At 41.5% G+C, this 12,968-nt stretch overlaps 1 protein-coding gene and 1 long non-coding RNA gene across 2 annotated transcripts in view; one reads left to right on the top strand and one right to left on the bottom strand.

Moving 5' to 3' along the window:
• LOC134285028 (uncharacterized) overlaps window positions 1-12,968 on the top strand; it is a gene marked incomplete at its 3' end in the record, with an annotated part of 176,349 nt that overhangs the window by 361 nt on the left and 163,020 nt on the right.
• Window positions 1-12,968, bottom strand: part of LOC134285029 (uncharacterized) — a 50,333-nt gene that overhangs the window by 14,532 nt on the left and 22,833 nt on the right. The window lies entirely within an intron of this gene.

Here is a 12,968-nt window from a genome sequence, read left to right as displayed (position 1 = left end):
CACAAAGCCACCTGGAGATCACCCGACCATCAAACAGAAAACCAAATTGACTACGTTATAATCAACATTAAATTCTTCTCGGATGTAACCAATGTCCGCACATACCGCAGTGCGAATATAGATTCGGATCACTACTTAGTCGCTGTATATATGCGCTCAAAACATTCTACAGTTATCACCACGCGTCGAAGTCGAACGCCGCGGCTTAACATCGAGCAGCTGCGTAACGTAGAAGTGGCTCAAGACTACGCGCAGCAGTTAGCAGTGACTCTACCAACGGAAGAGCAGCTTGGCGCAGCTACACTTGAAGATTGCTGGAGGGACATCCGATCCGCCATAGGTAGTACCTCGGCTACAGCACTAGGCTTCGCGACTCCGACACACAGAAACGACTGGTACGACGGCGAATGTGAACAGTTGAAAAACGAGAAGAATGCAGCATGGGCGAGAATGCTGCAACACCGTACGAGAGCGAACGAGGCACGTTACAGACAGGCGCGAAACAGGCAGAACACAGTCTTCCGGATGAAGAAGCGCCAGCAGGTGGAACGAGATCGCAAAGCGATGGAAGAGCTGCACCGCGCTAAGGACACACGAAAGTTCTACAAGGGAAAAAAATCGTTGCCGGATCCATGACTAAAATGTTATGAAATCATTAAACTTGTCGCTTCATGATATTGTAACTACAAGTCATGATATCGTGACGTTAACAACGATTATCATAAATAATAATAACTGATTCCATCCACAAAAGCCATGGCCGTCAAAAGCGTTATGAAAAAATTAAGCTCGTTTTCATAAATTGAATACCATAAAGCATAGTCATGGTAGCATGGCTCTGAGTCATAAAACTATGACGCTGAGTCATCTCAACCAGACGCTGAGTCGTATAAACATAACGCAGAGTCATAAAATCATGAATCATAACAAACGAATTTGGGCACTGTAAGCGTTACGCAAACCCTCGCGCAGAATCACCTACGCCATTTTTGTCACTTCTGTCAAGGCGCCTTTTGTGAGCGGCAGTGTTTTCCGGTGAGATTTTTTTGGTTTTCGAAAAATTGTAGTGAATTGTTCTTACTTAAATGGTAGTAAACTATATAATTATTGAACTACATTCCAGAAGTTGAAAGTGAAAAAACTCTATATTCCGGCACAAAACTCTGGCCAGCTTCATCAGCAACAGAACAATCAAGCTCACGTAATGATTTTATTACTACTAACATTTTATACAATTAAGCCTTGCTTTATTTTATTATATATATTTTTTAATAGAAATCTTTTCTTTTCTATGCAGTCGGCGGGCGACATGGAACATAAAATCAACACGCACTTGGATTTCCTTAAGGTAAAATTCGAGAACCTTAATTTGCAGCCGCAAATTGTTTCGGTTGGGGCATCGCGGGGAGAAGGAGCGCTGCTCGTTATTTTCGGGGGAGCGGAGTACAAGGCAGACCACCTCCTCCATGCCACTTGCATTTGCATGCAAGTGATATATGTTTTGAATCTCCAGTATGCACCAGACTGCAAGCCCCTCTGGATGTTCTTGCAGGCTCGTCTGTTCAAATTCCCAGCGGTAGATCAACCCAAAAGCACCCGCGATTTACTGCGGGCTATTGAGTAGGTTGAAGGCACAATGATGAATAAATATTGACAAATACCAGAATTCAGGAACCTTGTTCATGATTTCAGAGTGCGTGCTTCACGATAACATGACCTTAAATGCCACTTTGCACCAATTAATCCGATAGTATAAATTACAAATACTAGAATCATTCATACTGCTTATGTTTTTATAACATTAGGTAATAAATTTAGAACATGCTTTATGATAACATGACCAGTACTACCATTTTTCGCAAATCGATCCAGTACCATAAATGACAAATACTTGCACCATGAGTAATGCTCAAGCTTTCATAAATTTAGTTCATAGTTTGAGTACGTACTTCATGATAATATGAACCGACTTACCAAATTTCGCTAATAAAACTGGAACCATAAATGACAACTACTAGTTCTATGAATACCGCTTCTGGTCTTATGAATCTAGTTAATAGTTCTGGTATTCATGGGCATGATATCATGACTTAACTTACACATTTTTAATAAATATTAAAAACGTAACGCCAAGGTGACGTTACGGCAACATGAGTCATGAAATTATGACCTTTTTTTGTGGTGTATATTTATAACATGAAAACACACATTTTACGCGAAATCATGACTCATTTAGCAGGTTCCAAGCAGCGGATTTTTTCCCGTGTACGAGAAGCTGAACCGCTCGTGCAGAGGCTTTGTGCCGAGATAATCACGGGTATATCACGGGATAATCACGGTCGAGAGGTGCCGGCGCTGAGCACCTCAATGGCGACGGTAACAGATCTATGGCGCGGATCTCAATGGCGCGGTAACAGATCTAGGAATACCACGCAGGACGAAAGATTTCCAGCCCCTAACCTCCAAGAGATTGAGAGGAGGTTAGCTGGTTGAAAAACAACAAAGCCGCTGGAGCAGATCAACTACCAAGCGAGTTACTAAAACACGGTGGAGAAGCACTGGTGAGAGCACTACACTGGGTCATTACCAAAATTTGGGAGGAGGAAGTATTACCAGAGGAATGAATGGAAGGTATCGAGAACTATCGCGCGATCACACTACTGAGCGCTGCCTATAAGATACTCTCTCAAATTTTATGCCGCCGTCTATCACCGATTGCAAGAGAGTTCTTGGGGAAATATCAGGCTGGATTCATGGGTGAACGCGCTACAACGGACCAGATGTTCGCTATCCGCCAGGTGTTGCAGAAATGCCGCGAATGCAACGTGCCCACACATCACTTGTTCATCGATTTCAAATCGGCGTATGATACAATCGATCGAGAACACCTATGGCAGATTATGCACGAATACGGATTCCCGGATAAACTGATACGATTGATCAAATCTCGCAGATGGTTACGGCAAGGTGATGGTCTTTCGTGCTTGCTGTTAAACATTGCGCTAGAAGGTGTAATAAGGAGAGCAGATGCAGTGACATCCGCCGGTCTGTTGGCAACAAGCGTTTGCAATCATCACTTCCCTCCCTATTCCCACATTGACCTGCAACCTGATGTATCAGGCGCCATTCTAACCTAAAAAAAGAAGATCACCAATACTCAAAAAAGAATTGTCAATAAATACAGCATCAGAGCTGACAAAAAGTATTGTGCAGGTGCTTTTAATGTTTTAATTTGATCTCATAGAGTTTTACAACGTATTACATTTTTGAAAACATCAGCAACAATTTACCGTAAAGTTTCAACGACTCCCACGCTTATTTTTTCTCGGGTCTTCAATCGGCATCTAATTGCGAAAAAGAAAAACCCTTTTCGCCGGTTTTCTTCGTTTGTGTTGATGATGGCATCGGCAGGTGCGATGATGCAATCAATCATGGGAAACGATCCGCAAGCAAATCGACGCGCCGAAGGCTATAGGGCTAGAGCTGACGACTCTGACTGGCTGAGCTGAGAGGTGGTGGTGATGGTGGCGCTCCACTCGGATCTACGGTGGAAAATCATCTCCTCTTTGTCCATGCCGCCGTCGTCGAGTCCGTCGCATGCATGCATGAATGGCGCTGTGAGTGAGGAAGGTTACGACAGATTGAAATCGCCGAAATATTTGCGCTCACGGACGAATGGGTTTGTTCGTTGTTGTTGTTGTTTCCATTTTGGTGGCAGTCTGCCTGTTCTGAGGAAAATCAATTTAAGGAAATTTGAATTTGGCAACTTCGCCAGGGGCGAGACAATTTTCGTCGCCGTAGATCGATCTCTCTGGTCGATCGATCGATGGGTAGGTTTTGAAGATTTGCTAGCTGACGGAGGACAGAAACTTCATTTGATGTTAACTTTGTTTCAGAAACTTAGAAAAATCATCGATTTCGGAAATAACATACCGAAATCTCAACCGTTAAGCTTGTTTCACCAGAAAAATTCGGTGAAGTAAGCATCTTTTACCAAACTTCGTTAGAGTTTGACAGATAAACGATAAAATTTTACCGAAATTTGGTAATTTTTTAGAGTTTTGGTAAAACCCCATTACCGGATGCTCAGTAGTTGAGATTTATGTAAAATTTACCGAACGCGACTAGCTGTGCACCATGCGCAAAACGCTGATTAGATCAGTGGTCCCCTATGCACACGAGACATGGACCACGCTTGAGGAGGACCTGCAAGCACTCGGAGTTTTCGAGCGACGCATGCTAAGGACAATCTTTGGCAGCATGCAGGAGAACGGTGTGTGGCGGAGAAGGATGAACCACGAGCTCGCTGCACTTTACGGCGAACCCAGAATCCAGAAGGTAGCCATAGCCGGAAGGATACGGTGGGCTGGGTATGTTGTATGGATGCCGGACAACAACCCTGCAAAAATGGCGTTCGCGACTGATCCGGTTGACACAAGAAGGCGTGGAGGGCAGAGAGCACGATGGCCAAACCAGGTGGAGCGAGACTTGGCTAGAATTGGGCGTGACCGAGGATGGAGAGCGGCAGCCACCAACCGTGTATTATGGAGAAATATTGTTGATGCAGTTTTATCTTGAATTTGATATAATACTAAACAAATGAAATGAATAGTTGACGGAGGACAGAAACTTCATTTGATTTTAACTATATTTCAGAAGCTTATGGGAAGATCAAAACTTCGTGTAAGATTTGCATGGGAAAGGCAGTAGTATTTATTTGAATTTAACCCTCCTTGTGGATTAGTGTCATTTTTTACCCAAACCGTTCACTTCTTCAGCGAACTGCTGCCCATGAATGCCTTAGGAAAGTTATGCCAAAAATGCCCGTTTTGAGAAATTTAAGGGTGTGTGAGAATTCAGATGAACGATGGCTTGAGCTTGTATAAAAAACGCATGTCGAAAAATTTGACGGGTCCAATTTCATGATGCCACTATGAGAAAATGACTCACAATTAATTCAATGATCTCGGTTCACACGACAATGATGAACGGTACATGATTATAAGACATGGTTTTCCAAAGAAAAATGTTGGACCCATCCATGCAACTGCTCCTAGAACAGCGATTGGTAAAGCTTATAGCCCAGTGAGTAAACTTGTAGCTATTCAGCAAAACCTTGCTGAGGAATCTGAATTTGATTCTTGATAAAAAAAAGTCCTCTCTAAATGAGAATTTTCTTGCTTTCATACGTCATGTCAAATGACAGTGTGCATAGATAACTCTCATTTTTGACAAAAAGAGTACCTAACTGTAAGCTCTGTTCTAGTCGGGATTTCGTCCCAGAAAGTAAAATATAATGAAGAAGAACCGTACATCCTAAAAAAATGTAATTACTAAGCACATAATGTTGCTAATTGATAAATTGAGCGATGAATTAGTGAAAAAATCGCGTTCCAGTGGGATTCGAACCCACGACTCCGTTCCGTTAGACCGGCGCTTTAACCAATTAAGCCACAGAACAGAGCGCGTTCTACGGAACAGAACGCCAAACTTACTCCCAGTTTACACCATGAACACGCCAATTTTTAAACAAACCTATCTCTCTTTCTGCTTCGATTCGCCTTTGTGCCCACTAACTGCAAGTGAGAGCGAATTGTTTTTATGAAGCCGGGACTTACTCTCACACTTCGCATTCCTAGCCACCTAGCATATGTGTTGCTGGTGTCAAATTTAGTATGCGTCAAGAGCTTGTTGTGAAGTTAAGCGATAGTACACATCGTGCAGGACTGTGAACCCGGAGTGCAGAATAATGATGGCTCCAGAGAGGAGCTAATGAACTACACTCAAGTTCACATGTGTTGGAGATATTACGACCAGGCTTGGAAAGCGTCAATGTCAACACGACTCGTCACGTGATTATTACAGAAGTGCCTCTCTCAATGTCATCAAATCGGGAGACGATGACCAAGAGAGTCTTACCATATTCCATAATAGCTCTGAATGACAACTTATTGTTGACAAAGCCAGTGGGGTCTCGTAGCCGTGCGGTTAGGGTCACCAAGCTTCTAAGTCTATGGGGTGAGGGTTCGATTCCCGCTCCGGGCGATGAAACTTTTCGTGAGGATAGTTTCTTCTCCGTATCCACTGGTGCATGCTCCGTGTGCCCGTTGTCTAGTGTTAAGTTCCATTCAGTCTGTACAGCCTCTGGCTGAAGACGCTGTCCGCATTTTTACATGTTGATCCCATCGTCAGAGTGTTTTGAAGATATTCAACGGCTCTACCTACAGCGATTGTCAGGGTTAATCTAGGTTGGATCGTTAGTCTACCTATCTCTGCACATGCTGCTAGGGCAGGTGTTGACGTATTAACCCAGATATTGTGCGGATGGCAGCGTTGCCAACTGGGCCCAGGGTTATCAGCACCTCTTCCATAGCCCGACAGGTGATTTTGATCTCATAAAAAATTAAGCTGCTAACAATAGCATCGGCTACTCGTCGACGTGACTGCCGGTCACTAAGTAGTAGCTAGCTCAAAGCCATCTGACCGCGGCTTGAAGCTTTCTCCGTGCAGCCTTTGGATGTTTACCGGTGGCTAGTAACAGGATGTCATCTGCGTACACACTATTCATTGCTACTAACAACAGGGATACTGCAATTACCGAGCCCTGGGGTACTCAGGTTTCTTCTGGGGTGGGTTTCGATAGATAGTAGTCTATGGCAACTTGGACAGTGCGGTTGGTAAGATAGTGTTTAATGAAGTGCAAGCTGAGATCCATTACTCCCCAATCGGTGAGCTAATGCTGCATGACTCCCGGCATCCAAACACTGCTGTAGGCTTTGACCAAGTCTAGTGATGCCAAATCGATGTGGCTTCCTCTCTCCAAAGCTCCGTCTAACATTTGGCCTAGAGCAGGAAAGTATGATCCCGTGCCGTGGCCAACTCTGAAGGTGAGCTACCTATGATCCAGGCGGCCCTCAGATTCTAGATGCTGAATAAGCCGCCTAATTATTACAAGGCGTTCCATCATCTTGCCAACACAGCTTGTGAATGTGATTGGGCGAAAATTGTCCACGGTTCTAGTGGGACCTGACCCCTTTGGAATTGGGATCACGATGCCGTGTCTCCAACCGCTCGGCAGGGTGTCTTTCAGCCATTCGGTATTGATGGTGTCAAGCAGATACTTCCTGCCGATTGGTAGAAGATTTCTGAGCATTATTGGGTATCCGTTTTAATCTGGGCCGGCTGATTTGCCTTTGGTCTTCCGAAGAACGAAGGTAAGTTCCTCTATGGTAAAGGGTGAATGGAAATTATGTCCTTGATCTGCAGGCACGATAAAATTGATGATGGCCGTTACCGTTGCCGGATGCCGCCTGATGATGGTGTCGCTATATCTGTTGATGGAGGAGATTCCACCAAAATGATCATAGAGAGCAACAACAATTGCTGTCGCATTTCTGGTTGTGATGTTTTCCATTTTCAGGGCAAACCCTTTTTTTCACCTCTTCCCTTGCAGAGCATTCAATCGCCTCCATGGACGCTGCCTGATCTTCATAAATGTGGTCTAGGAAAGAGGCCCAGGACGCGTCGTTCACTTCTCAGATAACCCCTGCCGGCAGTTGTTTCGGGCCTCAGTTACTCGTCCTCAGTTTTCTTCCTATCCGGATGTTCAGTTGGGAGTCATTTCAGGCGTCTAAGGACCTTCCGCCGTGCTTTGACCGATTTTTTCACCAAGTCGGTCCACCAGCGGAGAGCTCTTCAACCCGGTTTGGAACTGGTTCGTTGGATCGTGTCTGGCGCTTTTTTTTCAATGACAGCCCAAGTAACAATTTCATTTCTGATTAGTTTTGGTTGATTTTTATTAGGGTTTTATTGCAGCAACAATTAAAACTCACAGTTTTATGACTACTTTTATGAAAACCATTAATGAAATGTTGTATAGTATACTTGAAGATATCCATAAAGCCAGATTTTAAGAGTAAACAAAACTCTCCGATATGTAAACCTTTTGGCATTCATTATTACCACAATAAAACTGTTCAAACTCTCAACAGATGGCGATCCGTTCGTTTAGTAACGACATCTGTTGGTGGAAAAGCAGAAACTACGACACTGCTAGGCTTATTGCGGTCATCATTAAAGTAAACTTGCTTTCGTTTGAGTTTCGCTAATTATGGTCGTCGCCATATTGAAGAAATACAGGGGATGGCCAAAATGTTTGGGATAGGCAACTTTTTTTTCTCTCACAAAAAAGTTCAGCATGCTATAACTTTTCAGAGAGCGCATCAAAAAATCTCAAATTTTGACTGTTTGTCAAGCTATTATATGTGCATCATTGGTACAAATTTGGGCTTGATCGATTAATATTTCGCAAAGTTAGAACCGTTCGGGTAAAACACCTTTTTTTAGACAACGCATTTTTGAGCTGTCATATCTCGGAAACCAATAAACCGAATTGAATGAAATTTTGAAAGTACACTAACAATATGTAAATGCTTCACAAACTATTTAAACATAGATACTTTTTAAACGTTGAAAAAAGTTATCATAGATTGACACTTTTTGGACTTTTCTCAAAAAAATGTAATTTTTTTACATTAATGTGAATAAATTTTAGTGTTGATATCCAAAGATTTTCCACTTCTGTTCTCAAATTATCTCTAATCAGATATATTAGAGCCTATTTAGATTGAAGGAAGAACACATTTAATAATTTTTGTGTGGTATTGTAAATTTTACTTATTTTCCTCTATATGGGTAAAAATTTCAACCCGATATAACTTGATTCGCCGTGAGAAAATATTACATTTTATAACGTCGTATTGAGTATCAATATATTGTTGATAAACGTTAAAAAATTCATTCAATTTGGTTCACTGGTTTCCGAGTTATGACAGCTCAAAAATGAGTTGTCGAAAAAATAGTGTTTTACGCGAACGGTTCTAACTTCGCGAAAAATTAATCAATCGAGCCCAAATTTGTACCAATGATGCACACATAATAGATTGACAAACAGTCAACATTTGAGATTTTTTGATGCACTCTATGAAAAGTTACAGCAAGTTGAAATTTTTGGTGGGAGAAAAAAAGTTGCCTATCCCAAACATTTTGGCCATCCCCTGTAGCTGACGTGAATTAAAAATAGTCAATTTTGCTCAAATAAGCAATGAATTGATAGTTTGTCGTCATTTCCATAACATGCTCACATAAATAAACTCTCTCAGCTGAGTTTTTGTGTGATTCAACATAGTTTTACTAAATTAACAAATTGACTTATTTAATTCCAAGATGATAATTTTCACGATTTTCGAAGCGCATTTATTTTATATTTCTGCAATCATAATATTCACAGTAAAATTAAATGCGCATAAGCCTACCAACACAATAACTACTACAATATTACTTTGATATGATCGCTTTCTACTTACGAATGATGTATCCTCCTGAACTTTACGTTGCATCGAAGAAGCTCCTCTGCATCTTGAGCTGTCATAGTTATTGTTGAAAAAAAAAACAACAACAATAATATCAACCTCTTTTCGAGAATGTAGAAATTTCAACTAGGTTTTAAAACTGTTTTATTGCTACTCTTAATGTGTGTTGCAAAACAACTCCGAGAGTGGTCCACTTAGCCGGAAGATCGTTATCAAAAGGTTTTTATGTATAAATCAGTTTTATTGCAAGTTTTATAAAAATGGTCATGGAGATCTCTTATACAGCGGAACAAAACTTGAAATGTTACTTGGGAGTGGACATGTCCAGTTTGTGACCTGGAGGGGCTTTGCTTAGGCGATCTACCTGCGTTCGGAAACTAGCCCAGTCTACCTGATCAAATTTCCACCTCGGCCTCCTAGTACCTCCAGGGATATCGCTGCACGTTAGAGAGATAAGAATTGGCCGGTGGTCGCTGCCGTGGAGGTCGAAGTCTGCTTCCCAAGTCAAATTACCGCTTATCTGCGTGGAGGCTAGAGTGACGTCTATGGCCGATTCTACTATTTTGTACTTGTTTCTGCGGTTCATCCGCCCAAAGATATTTGAACCGTCATTCAGAATTGACAGCCCATGGTTGTTGGCAGTGACGTCCGTCACCGATAATCAGTCTAGGTTTGGGAGTCATTTGAAGAACCTGATCGATCGTTTTGTTAAGATCTGGCAGCTTTCCAATTTCCAGGTACAGTGGCACAATCTATAGCGGGAAAGGCTATGTAATCCGTCCCGCAATTATAGGTAGGTCAATTTCAAGGGCAATTCTGTGGTAATCCCTAAGGCAACCGAGTGATATATGTTCTGTTCGGCTCTGATGTACCATCGGTAACTACCCCGGAGATTTCGGTTCATACGCTCTATTTTGGCTTGATGGATTTCCTGTAGGGCGATCACTGCCGGGAAATGCATATATTAGAGTGGGTCATCGTTTATATGGAAAAATGAAAAATTCAATGGTATCCCATCAGATCAAAGCTTTTTTGATCCAATTTCAGGACTCAAATGAGTGTGCAGAATTTTGGCACGATCGGTTATAGCTACACTCAGAATATTCTTTCGTAAAACCTCAACGAATATGTTTCGTAAAACTAGTTTTTGTAAATTGAAAGCAATTTGCGTATAATGTACGGTCCATTCGTACCACCATGCTGAAACAATACAAATGGAGTAGTATCATGTACGAAATCACGAATCCGACACGCGGTCAACTTGCTCATTCGTAGATTTTAGCTCCAGCTGTGTAGAATAGAACAAAACATACAAATGTCAAACGTTTTTTACTAACCATGCGTAAAAAGAAAATTTTGCTTCGTAGAATGCAACAAAGTTTTGCAGTCATCACTGACGAATGATTGGATCGCAGAGAAAACAAAGCAACCTGTTTTCATAAGCATATGACGGTGCGTGTGCGAGAAGAGGAAAGGAAACATGCTCTCAATTGGAAGTAAAAGTTATTTATAAACAGAACCAATGTGGAAAGCGTTCTGGTTGTTTTCGAATGGTTTCAACAAGCGCCCACAGATGGGTGGTTAGCACTGGTAGGTAACAATCAGAAGATACGTGATTCGAAGCCTGTGATATCCAAGTGGACGAACGTGTGGTATTTTTTAAGCATGTTTAATGTCATTCCGACAAAAAAAAGAGACAGAAAAATGTGTCGGAGCAATTTTATACGAAAAGAACTCATGCACATTACGAAGCTTTTCGTTGCAGAAAACAACGAATGGCATTTGTAAACATGACGAGTGATTTCGTACAATGAAACAAAATATATTTTCAGTGTACGTTTTGCGCATCGCGTTTGTAGTTTGTATGGTGTTTTACATGGCAAAACACACTTTTTTGCATTTCTCTCATAGCAAGTTCGAAATTTTCTAGAACCGTGTAACTGATAAAGTGAAAACGTAGCCTAGGGTGTCCTGAAAAACTTGCTAATGAAAAAAAGTTATAGCGTTGGCATTGCTTGGTGAAACAGCATGGTTTTATTGCTATTGTTATTCCTTTACATGTTAGAACATAAACACATGCATGCGGTTCGTTGGTTATAACTATTTTTACAAGCATCGGATCGCTTTGCGGTCTTCAACAATGTTTTTGAGAACATCCTAGGCTATAATTTTACAGTATCGGCTAAAAACTTTCAGACAAACTTTTTCATCTTATGGCTAAAATGCAAAAAAAGTATGTTTTCCCATACAAAATCCCATACAAATTTCAATTGCAATGCGCAAAGTGTAGACGCAACCGATCGTGCTCAAATTTTGCACAGATACTCAGGACCCGAAACGGAACCAAAAAAAGCTTTGATTTGAGAAAACGGTTCCGATGACCCACACTAGCGTATATCCTGGAGGATCTCCATGTCCGGGAGATTGTGGAAGAAGCCGTCAATGTTCCATAGCAGGGCGACAATCTGGTGAGGGCTTCGGGGACCCGGGTTGGGGTTCCCAGGATGCACAGGTTCTTCATAAACCCATTCTGATTTTACCTAGCTTTGGTCTTTCCAACATAAAATCTCAGTCGGGGCCCGTAGCGTAGTGGCATTAGTGAACATAAGTGGATTGGCGGAACGGCAACTCGTAATGGACCCCCAATCGGACTGGAAAAGGAACAAACCCCACGCATCAACATCCTCGTGCTCATCATTCTACCATGGACAGGGTAGAAAAGTGACAGCAGCGCAAAAGGCAACCAGTTCGATATAGTAGAATAGGAATATAATACATTTAGGCGCTGTACAAAAGTGTAAGTACAGCTGCCAATTGGAATCGCTCCCGCAGTGCCCTAGTGGACAAAAGAGCTGTAAAAATTAGGTTAAGTGGTTGAAGAATAAAAACAATTAATCTCAAAATTAGTGCATTCGTTTTTAAAGTATTCATCTAAATATCTGGAAAGCAGGTCAAATGCACCACAACCAGTTCCTCCCCGCTCTTCCTGGACTTCAGAAGATAAATTGACATCGACGACGGTCACCACTCTCGGTCGTGACCAGGGATGCCAGATGATTTTTCCAAAAATCTGTATCAGGATTTTAGAAAATCTGTATTTGTCTGTATTTTGAAACTCTGACTGAAAGCCAAAAAACCAAGTTTCCGTAAATCGTATGTTGCAACAAAAAATCTGTATGTTGCACATGTAAATTTTTGTGTCCCGAATTTTGCACGAACATTTCTATGTGCAGTAAAATTTCACTAAATTGTGTAAATAGCAGAACGTTATGATTTTGCATAGTAAAATATATATATATGTATATTCTTAATAGTTCTGAAATTTTACATCGCCCAATTTTTGTGAAAATTTCTCCAGGGATTCTTCCAGGAATTTTCCCTGGAACTTTCCTGGGAGCTTCTCACAAAATATCCTGAAACTGGTTCACGGGTTTCCGCAGAAATTCCTTCCGAAAATCCTCATGGGATTCTTAAAAGGATTAAAGAGAAAAGTCCTTCAGGGATTGCTACATAAGTTATGCTTGTATTTATTAATGTATATTTTTTTTAAATATTTTTTGGAGAAATTCCTCCAAATTTTTTTCAGGAGTTTTTCTA

This window comes from Aedes albopictus, chromosome 1 (genome assembly GCF_035046485.1).
Source record: "Aedes albopictus strain Foshan chromosome 1, AalbF5, whole genome shotgun sequence".
In the NCBI taxonomy this organism is placed as follows: Eukaryota; Metazoa; Arthropoda; class Insecta; order Diptera; family Culicidae; genus Aedes; species Aedes albopictus.
Note: the sequence above shows the minus strand (reverse complement) of the source record. Positions and strands in the feature narration are given on the sequence as shown.